At 39.8% G+C, this 9797-nt stretch overlaps 1 pseudogene; it reads left to right on the top strand.

The window, feature by feature from the left end:
- The first annotated feature begins 7606 nt into the window (after positions 1-7606).
- On the top strand, positions 7607-8365 carry LOC126077786 (bisphosphoglycerate mutase-like; annotated as a pseudogene).
- Positions 8366-9797: the final 1432 nt, after the last annotated feature.

The raw sequence follows: 9797 nt of genomic DNA, 5'->3' as shown, positions 1-9797 counted from the left end.
ATTTTCGACCTTCCTCTTTTTCACTGACTCTCTACTTTACCAAGCCTGATGTCCTTCTCCAGGGACTGGTCCCCCCGATAACATGTCCAAAGTATGTGAGATGGAGTCTTGCCATCCTTCCTTCTAAGGAGCATTCTGGCTGTACTTCTTCCAAGACAGATTCGTTCTTTCTTCTGGAAGTCCACAGTATACTCAATATTCTCTGCCAACATCATAATCAAAGGCCTCAATTCTTCTTCCATCTTCCTTATTCATCGTCCAGCTTTTTGTATGCCTATTAGGCTTTTAAAACACCATGGCTGGGGTCAGGTGCACCTTAGTCTTCAAGGTGACATCTTTGCTTTTTAACACTTTAAAGAAGTCTTTTGTAGCAGATTTGACCAACACAATCCATCATTTGATTTCTTGATTGCTGCTTCCATCAGTGTTGATTGTGGGTCCAGGTAAAATGAAGTCCTTGACAACTTCAATATTTTCTCCATTTATCATGATTTGGCTTATTGGTTCAATTTTGAGGATTTTTGTGTTTTTTTTTTTTTTTTGCATTGAGATGTAATTCATACTGAAGGCTATAGTCTTTGATCTTCATCAGTAAGTGCTTTAAAACCCCTTGGCTTTCAGCAAGCAAGTTGTCATCTGCATATCACAGGTTGTTAATAAGTCTTCCTCCAATCCTGATGCTGGGTTTTCAGTGTGCTCTATAATCATGTGTTCCTCTTTCCGGTGTCATTGAAAAGCAAGACAGAAAAAGAAAAACTGAAAGAAGAGAGAAAGAACAGGCTTGATCATTTCAATGGAAATTCCTTTAGGTTTATGAGCAGTGTTTGAAGCATGGAACCTCCTGTGTTTACCAAGAAGCAAAGCTTCTTCCTGTTTTACCAGTTCCTCTCGTATCGTGCCCTTCTCCTAGTCTACCAACTTATCCGCCATCTCTTAAAATTGGATCCCATTTTCAGACATGGATAGCAACGACGCCATGTAATTCTGGCTGAGTGAGTGGGTAATATAGAATAAGTTAAGACAGTATTTGAAAACACAGGAGCCTTGATAATATTTTGAACAAATGGCTAAAAAAGTCTTTACAGGTAGAGGAATATGCTTAATTGAAATAGGATTGGGCTGGAAGATCTAAAGATCCCAGGTTTCAGCAGCTTCAGTTAGTTTTGCATAATTACTTTCTTGAAAACCAGGTGTATTACAAGGCTTAGGATTCTAATAGAACTGAGTAGGGTAGTTTGTCTATACAATACAGAACTATGTTTGTTTTTTTTTTAAATCTATATCTATATTTAGGAGCCCTGGTGGCTCAGTGATTAAGGTGGCACCATTTCTGCAAGGATTAAAAAACCAGAAGCAAACCCACTGCAGTTGAGTCTGACTCGTAGGTACCCCTTATGGTTTCCAATACTGTCAAACTTCACAGAAGCAGAGTGCTGCCTTTCTCCTCCCTGCGGAAGCCACGACCATTTTCCACCGATCACCTTTACAGTTAGTGGTCGATAATTATAACCACTGTGCCAGGCCTGGAAACCCTAGGGAGTAACTCTTCCAAATCCTTATGAATCAGACGGACTCGACAACAAATGGCAGGTTTGACACTTTTTGCTGATTTTAGCAAATACAACCAAGTTATATACATACACATTTTGATCATCCTCTCCCTTTTTTACATGTTCCCTGGGTCGTTATGAGTCGGAATGGACTCAAAGGCCATGAGTTTGGTTTGGTTTTGGGGTCTTCCAAGAAGTGCTAACAGACATTTTGAGTAATTTTTTTTTTTTTAAAAAAAAGAACTAAAATTCAGTGAGAAAACCTAGGAACTGATGGAGTAAAAAATTCCATTATGCTACATGCTTTTGCACTTATGATGCATTTCCGCTTTGATATTCCGTATCACGTGTGTGTGAGGGAGAGGGGAGGAATTTTTTAATCACAAGAAATGTGAAAAATTCCTATAGAAAAAGAATCAGTACACTGTACGAGGAAGGTTTCTGTGTGGCGCTAAAGGTTTCGGCTCAGTAACCTAACGGTCACGGAAAGGTTGGCGGTTGGAATTCACTCACCGGCACCCTGGAAGAAAAGGCCTGGCCATCTGCTTCCTTAAAAATTGTTGCTTGCTATGGAGATGATTCCGACTCAAGTGACCCCATGTGTTGGCTGTAATCTTAATGGAAGCAGATGGTCAGGCCTTTACTACCGCTGGAACTAACAAACTAGGTTAGCACTCAAGAACAACTGTGCCCCTTTGGTTCCATTAAAGATGAAACCCAAGAAAGCACGCCCACTACCTTGGAGTCCATTCAGACTCATAGCTATAATCTTTATAGAAGTAGACTGCCAAGTCTTTCTCCCGCGGAGCGCAGTGGTGGGATCCTGCCTCAGATCTTTTTAGCTGGCAGCTGAGCGCTTAACCACTTCCGTAAAGATTAAAAAAAAACAAAAAACAAGAAAACCCGCTGCTGTCGAGTCGGACTCATAGCTACCCCTTAGGGTTTTCAATACTGTCAAACTTTACAGAAGCAGAGTGTCGCCTTTTTCCTCCTGTGAAAGCCAAGATCAGTTTCGGACCACCGACCTTTACAGTTAGTGGTGGATAGTTTTAACCACTGTGCCAGGCCTGGAAACCCTACGGAGAAAATCTTTCGAATTCTTATGAATCGGAACGGACTCGACAGCAAATGGTAGGTTTTGACGCCAGGTCCCCATAAAGATTGCAGCCTAGGAAACCCTACTGAGCAGTTCTCCTCTGTTTACACGTGGGGTCTCCATGAGTCGAAATCAACCTTGATGGGAACGGGAATACTCATCCAGCGCCAAAAGGGAATTTCTTACCTTCCCCCATTCCAGTTTCGTGTTTTCCTCCTATCTCCCAAGGTGAGAGCCCTGGTTTCCAACAACCGCAATACATGTACTCATTTACTCAAGCTAAAACTTACACGAAGTAATATCAGAATTGCTACACCATAAAAAAACAGTATTAAAAAAAAAAAACTCAGTTACATAGAGTTTAATATTTGTGATCTTTTTTGTCTTACAATGAGGATAAAGCATTATGTAAAACATTTTCTTGAATGAGTTCTCTCTTTTTTCTCATAGGTAGATATGTTATTCTTTTGAAATACGTTAGATTTGTTTCCATTTGTATTCATATTTAGAGCATTCTCACACACACACTTGACTTAGTTTTATTTATTTATTTGCCTATGTGAAACATTAATATGTTTCCAAGAGTCAAAAGAATACAGAAAGTTACATTCAGACAAGTTACAAAAGAATGTCATATCCCCGGGCTCAGCCAAGTGATGGAATGAATGGAAGCAGGTCCCGGGCAGTCTGGTGGAAGACCACCGACCAGGAACAATGTCTTTCTTTCTAGCACTAAGGTTTCCTTCTCTTGGTGTATCAGTGTCTAAGAGAGTGCAGTGTAGGGAGTTTGAAAACAGTGAAACTGACCGTAAGGTAATTTTGCCTTGACAACGGTTCTCCAGACTAGGAGAACAGCCTGGAAGATTCCTCCGAAGTAGAGTTCTTACCGGGGGTAAAGCCCAGCGGCAGAGTGTGTGCTTAGCTTGCGTGAGGTCTTGGGTTCGATTCCCAGTGCTACCACTTTTCTTCCCTCTCTAAACGCACTCAGATCGTCTTAGTCTCAGAAACTTACTTCTTAATCTGCCTTCTTTTGGCCTTGGTGCTTCTTTCTTAACTGACTTGTTGGGACATTGGTGCTCAGGTAAAGTTATTTGATGTCATTCGTACATTCTCTCCAAGCACTCTCATTACTCACTGGTACATGGCCACCACCTGCAAATCCCAAAGACTAAGCAGGCTGTTTAAGACGATTTGGGAAAAATTTGAGTGTCAAGAAGCTAGAGAATATGAAAGAAGAAAAACCTGCTCCAATGCTTGGGAAATATCATTGTACTTTCTTTGGGATGGACAACACAGAATTCTGAAATAATGTTAGGTGAAGAAGAATTCTTTACTGCCAAGAAAAGAGCCATTTTCTCATCTCATTTTGTCTTCTGGCTTGTTCTAAGACGTTGAGAAGTAAGTGTTCAACCCAGGTTTGGGCTGGATGTGCAAAGACTCACCGCCCTGTCTTGCCTACCTCTCATTTAAAGTCATAGATATGGGGCAGAAAGAAGCCATTGAAGTGCATAGCAACTTCTTTGTCTATATGCCCTGAACTCAGTGTCTGGGTGTGGGTAGAAGAGTACCATCTTTGAAGAGGCTGCAAAGGAGAAATGGAGTACAAATCCTAAACACTCAAGGGTCAAAAGAGGAGAGAACAGTCACATTAACCCAAAGACCTTGAGTAAGGTCTACATTGTTTCAGGATAGTTGCCACATCCTTGTGCAATGATTCTAGTTTCCCTATAAATATTTTCAATTATTGAGCTGAGAATAAAAATAACCTTGATGAATCAATGTGAATTTGATTATGCAATCTAGAATATGAACTAAAATTTTTTGTGTGTTTTGACCTAAAGCAGGAGAAAATCCTGTAGAAAGACCTTGTAGAGGAAGGCTCGAAGGTGAGAAAAGGCTATTTTATCCATAGGAAAGTGGGGATTGGTTATGATAGAGGAGGTGAGAATCAAGAACCTGGAGATCTTTCATAATGCATCATCCCCTTTTCTCTTCTTTCCAAAAGCTGCAATTACCCACCTTCTAGCATTCTGTCACAGGCCATTCCTAAGCCAATTTTGAGGCCACCTGCTAGACTTGCAAAGGACTCACCTATATTGGCTCTGCTCCTATAGGAACCAAAAGAAAAAAGAGAAAACAAAAAAAAACCTGACCCTATGTCATCAAGTGGATTCCAATTTATAATGATCCTATCCACTGGGCCTCCAAAAATAATGGATTTGAACTGCTGACATTACAGTTAGCAGCCAAACTCTTAACCACCAACACCTTGGACCACACCTATACTTAAAAAAAAAAAAACAAACAAAGAAAATTGCCTTTGAATCAATTCTGACTCATAGGATTCCTACAGGATAAAGTAGAACTATCCCATAGAGTTTCAATGGATTGACTAACTGAATTGAACTACTGACATTTTGGCTAGCAGTCTGAATGCTTAACCATTGCTCCACCAGGGCTAGGACCAAGGAAAAGGATGTCTGAGTATGTAGTTATAATTGATTGTACAGAGTCTCTGACTTTCTGTGGTTACACTCCCCTCCTTTAGACTCCTTTTGAGCTAAAAGCAGTATGTGAAGTGCAGAGGAGCCGGATAGAATTCTTTAGAAAAAGTTCATTTTCAGCAGATTTAAGTGTAGAAATGTGTGGAACAAATAAACAGGAATTTTTTTTTTTTTACTCTTTGCATTTCAAGCAAAATCTAGCAAATTGCCCCAGTCGTGGTGGTGATTAATCTCAAAGCAGCCAGCTCCTCTGATATTACTCTCAACACTGCTCCTACCACATCCTTGCACAGAAATTGGAAGTCTCTGTTGGTGCAATTTCCTCATTCATTCCGGAGAGGCCAATTCTGAAAGATGAGCTGTCACCCAACTGAGTGTTTTTATTAATTTTCCATCCTCCTCTTTATTTTCAGTCATGCCATGGCCTGTTTTCAGACTACAACACTCTGGCACATACACTAGGTGTCTTCTGGCTTCTCTAGCCTTCCTTACCTTGTTTTCCACATGGAAATTCAGGTTACAAATAATAATATTAATTTTATTTCCCTGTTTAGCCGATTTATTGGCAGAAAACTTCCCTGATATCATGAAATATAAGAGGGTATCTATCCAAGATGCTCATCAACCTCCACATAAGGTAGATCTCAATAGAAAGTCGCCAAGATGTATTATAATCAAACTTGCCAAAACCAAAGATAAAGAGAGAATTTTAAGAGTGGCTAGGGATGAACGAAAACTCACCTAAAAAGGAGAGTCAATAAGAATAAGCTCAGACTGCTCAGCAGAAACCATGTAGGCACGAAGGCAAAGGGATGACTTATATAAAGTGTTGAAGGAAAAAACCTGCCAGTCAAGAATCATGTATCCAGCAAAACTGTCTCTCAGATATGAAGGAGAAATTTGGATATTTCCAGATAAACAGAAGTTTAGGGAATTCATAAAAACCAAACAAAATCTACAAGAAATACCAAAGGAGTTCTCTGGTTAGAAAATCAATAATATCAGATATCAACCCAAGACTAGAACACAGGACAGAGTAACTAGATGTCAACCCAGAAAAAGAAATAACAAAAATAAATCAAGATGAAAAAAAGTGCTCAAAACAGGGGAAAAAAACGATGCCATTATGTCAAAGAAGACAACATTAAATCAATAAGCAGGGACTAAAAAATGTAGTCATAGATCTTTCATATAGAAAGGAAGTCAAGGTGATATAAAAAAACAAAAGTTAGGGTTAAACTTAGAAAAATAGGGGTAAATATTTAGGTAACCACAAAGGAGACTGACAATCCTACTCATAAAAACAAAATACAAGAAAAAAAATAAAGACTCAGCAAAAACTACAACAACAAATAAGAGAAAAAGACAATACATAAAGATAAACTACTCAGCACAAAAAATTAAGTGGGAAAAAGAAACTGTCAACAGCACACGAAAAAGATATCAAAACGACAGCACTAAACATACCTATCCATAATTACGTTGAATATAAATGGACTAAATGCACCAATAAATAGATAAGGAGTGGCAGAGTGGATTAAAATACACGATCCATCTATATATTGCCTACAAGAGACATACCCTTAAACTCAGAGACACAAACAAACTGAAACTCAAAGAATGAAAAAAAATATATCAAGCTAACAACAATCAAAAAAGAGCAGAGTGGCAATATTAATTTCTAACAAAATAGACTTTAAAGTTAAATCCACCAGGAAGGAGAAGGAAGGACACTGTATAATGATTAAAGGGACAATATACCAGGAGGGTATAACCATATTAGGTATTTATGCACCCACTGACAGGGCTGCAAGATACATAAAACAAACTCTATCAGCATGGAAAAGTGAGATAGACAGCTCCACAATAATAGTAGGAGACTTCAACACACCACTTTCGGTGAAGGACAGAACATCCAGAAAAAAGCTCAATAAATGCCACGATCAACCAGTTTGACCTCATAGACATATGCAGAACATTGCACCCAATGGCAGCCAAGTATTCTTTATTTCCCAGTGCACATGGAACATTCTCTAGAATAGACCACACATTAGGTCATAAAGCAAGCCTTAGCAGAATCCAAAGCATCCAAATATTACAAAGTATTTTCTCTGACGGTAAGGTCATAAAAGTAGAAATCAATAACAGAAAAAGCAGGGAAAAGAAATCACATACTTGGAAACTGAACAATACCCTGCTCAAAAAGACATTAAGGATGAAACACACTACCTAAACTAACACAAACTGAGGCTGAAAATCTGAACAGATCCGGAACAAGAGAAGAGACTGAAAAGGTAATGAAAAAAAAAAAAAAAACTCCCAACAGGATGAGTCCTTGAAGGTGCTGGCCCCTTGGCGCCACAGAGGCACTGTTGATGCTGCTGACCTCTCTGCAGATGTACTGTTACTACTGAAAGTTGGCCCACTTGCAATGCCAGGGAAACTCAGCCACCAATATGTCCAAGTATAAACTTTCCAAGATCAGACATGGGAAGGGTGCTTAGAATAAGGAGAAGTGCTTTTGTAGCTGGGTGGACTAGGAACTTAACAACAAAAGAATAGAGGAAGCTGGGAACTGTGGGAAGCAACTCAAGGGGGTAAACTTTGAGTTTAACCTTGTATTCATGTCCATCCTGAATCGGTCCATCAACATGGCCTGTCTGATCCCAGAGGAATTCAGGTAGGAGTGGGTTCCTGAGGAAAGCTCCTGGCTTCAGTATGGAGCCTGGACTGGTCTCAATAGGGAGCAAATGGCTTTTAATTATGGAGAAGAACAGGTGAGGCTCTGAGAAGATGCTACAATGAGACCCTGCCTCCTTTGAGTAGTCCCTTCTGTCCTACCAGGAGATCTACAATGACGGGAAGTATAAAGTGTGCGACTTGCCTGTGGATCAGCTGCCGCCATCCAAAAGGCTAAAGAATGCTCTGGAGACTTTTTCCCTATTGGAATGAAAGGATTGCTCCAGAAGTATTAAGTGGCAAAACCATTCTGACATCTGCTCGTGGAAATAACAGTAGGGCACTCATGAAGCATCTGGAAGGTATCTCGAAGGAAGACATTCTCAACATCACTCTCCCTACTGGTGTCCCCATTCTCCTGAAATTGGATGAAAACCTGCATGCCATTGGACCTCACCAGTTCCAGGCAACCAGGAGGTGATCTAAGCAGCCATTAAGTAGAGGATCAAGGAAAAGTTAAGCGAGCTGAAAAATAGTCTTTCCCCAGTGTGGCCTTGGAATAGGTGCAAAAGCACTGGCATGTAGTGTGTTGTGGGTGCTGATCACCCCACCCATCTCTGTCTCTGTCTCTCTATTTCTCTCTCTTGAATTTCCATTTCCCAGACCTAGGCTGTGAGGTAGAGTTTGTGCAGGTAACTTATCTTTGTCTAGATAATGGCTTTAGGATGCCTAAGTGCTTTTGTCATAAGATTTATAAGTTAGCAGTCCTGCAAGCCCTGTTTGGATTAGTTACCAACCTGGTAACAAGTGGGGCTTGATCAAGGTCATAAGTTTCTGAGATGGGAGAGTAATAAGTGGAGGTGAAGTTCAAGGTGTCCGTCATTCAATAAATCATCATTATTGAGTCACCATTGCCAGGCACTATTCCCAGCCTGAGGTTATGGCTGTAAACAATAGCTAAAAATCCTTAAGGTTTGCATTGCTGTTCACTCAGTTATTTTACGTAGTTCACTTCATCTTTATGTTTATCAAGACTTTCTGGAGTGTGCGGGATTTGAAAGAGTGGATTTTGGCTTTGGCAAACTGTGGGTTCTTCGAAGACCTCTTACAAATACGGTTAATTTTCAAGGAGGACCTTCATGACGCCTCTGTCACGAGAGAGGTGTGGCTCAATAGGGATGTGTCCTTTCCTTAAGAGGGTTCAAAAACCATACAAGCTTTTTTACAATTTCAAAAATTCTGTATTTTTCTCCTTTTAAAAACATGTTTTGTGTACTCACATAGAAAAAAACACATTATTTGATGGATTGCCTTGTTTCTACTCTCTGTGTCTCTTCACCACCCAGGGCAGCTGTGTCAGCACAAGGACTACAAAGAAAAAGGAAGAAAATAGAGAAAACAGAATTTGCTTCCTTAGGATTTCTCAGTCAGAAGCAAGAAGTTTGCCCCAACATTAATGTGAACAATAATCTGTGTTTCCTTTTCCAATGTCACTGAAGAGCAAGACAGAAAAATACAGACTGAAAGAAGATAGAAAAAATAGCCTTGATTATTTCATTTGGAATTTCCTTCTTTATCTAAGCAGTTTGGAGCATGGAAGACCAGGAGGTTACCAGCAGAAAAGTTTTGTCCAGTTTTACTTATTCCTCCCAATTTTTGCCTTTCTCCTCATGTACCCACCCATCCAGTGTCTCTAAAAATTGAATCCTGTTTTCAGACATGGACAATAAGTAGGGCACACGATTTTGGGTGAGTGAGTGGAAAATATTGCATAAGTTAAGATTACGCATTTAAATACACAACGGCCTTGCAATCAAAAAGTTAAGTAATATTTTGAAAGAATGGCTAAATTACATAATTTGAATTAGCTTAGTTTGGAGAGCGATAGATCTAGAGCTCCCTGTTTCATTCCTGTGTTTTACCAGTTGTGTCTAGTTTTCCAGAATAGCTGTTATACCCTTTCTTATA

Source organism: Elephas maximus, chromosome 1, assembly GCF_024166365.1.
Source record: "Elephas maximus indicus isolate mEleMax1 chromosome 1, mEleMax1 primary haplotype, whole genome shotgun sequence".
NCBI classification, from domain to species: Eukaryota; Metazoa; Chordata; class Mammalia; order Proboscidea; family Elephantidae; genus Elephas; species Elephas maximus.
Note: the sequence above shows the minus strand (reverse complement) of the source record. Positions and strands in the feature narration are given on the sequence as shown.